The sequence below is a fragment of the Cynara cardunculus genome, unplaced genomic scaffold (genome assembly GCF_001531365.2).
Source record: "Cynara cardunculus var. scolymus isolate 2C unplaced genomic scaffold, CcrdV1 Un_Scaffold_1820, whole genome shotgun sequence".
Taxonomy (NCBI): domain Eukaryota; kingdom Viridiplantae; phylum Streptophyta; class Magnoliopsida; order Asterales; family Asteraceae; genus Cynara; species Cynara cardunculus.
Genome location: NW_020200885.1, coordinates 93,322 through 94,410, shown reverse-complemented (window position 1 = coordinate 94,410; position 1,089 = coordinate 93,322).

The following is a 1,089-nucleotide window of genomic DNA, read 5'->3' as shown; positions in this document are numbered from 1 at the left end:
ATTCAAAAATAAAAATATTACCACTTTCTCAAAACCACATAAAACCAATGTTTACTTAAAATTCAAGATTATCTATAATATCTTATAAAACAAATTTAACAAAAGTCTTAAAGTCTTAAAATACTAAATGACCAAGATACCCTTTATATTACTTTTCACCCTCCTCTCCTCACATATACTCACCCTCTTACATACACTCACCCTCTCACAACCGATTCTTTTAAAATTATAATTTTAAATTTACACTTTATATCTCTATAATTAGTTAATTAATTTACTTTACGTCCTTTACTTTTAAATGCTTCATTTTAAACCTTTATCAAATTAATATACATAATCGTATATCAATTAAAACATGTTTAAAAAAATACATTTTTATTTTAACAAGTTACACCATTATAATTAGTTAATTAATTAAAACATGTTTAAAAAATACATTTTTATTTTAACAAGTTACACCATTATAATCGTCTCGTTAATACCTTCGAAATGAGTCCAATATTGAATAATTTTTGACTTAATTATATTATTATATATTATATATACTGTGAAAAAATATTTTTAATATTTACGATTTATACTTTTATAGTTATTTATTTATATATACTATATATTTTGGGTTAGACTGTCCAAATTGCACTGTATAATATGTTCTTAATTAATATATTCTTGGGGTTTTTTTTGAAATATATATATATATATATATATATATATACATGTATTAATTTAACCTTAATCTGAGTTTCTGGACAAAAAAGAGGGTAAGCAGTTAAAATTTTATTCTAAAACCCATATTTTTTTTGTCTTTTTCATGACTTATGATCTGTCAAATTTGTAGTTTTCTTTATTGGTTTTGAGTGTTTATATTAAAACTCAAGTTTCTTGGTTCTTTACTCTTGGTGTAAATCGAACACATTTGTGGAGTCGTTTAAATATGTTGGATTTTAAATATATTGGATTTTAAACTGTCATACAATTTTTTTATCGATAGTAACCATAACTCTTATTTATTCAAATTGTATTAATATGTAAAGACCAAGTGTAACATATATCATCGTTAAATCTTATCTTATAAAACTAGTGAAACTT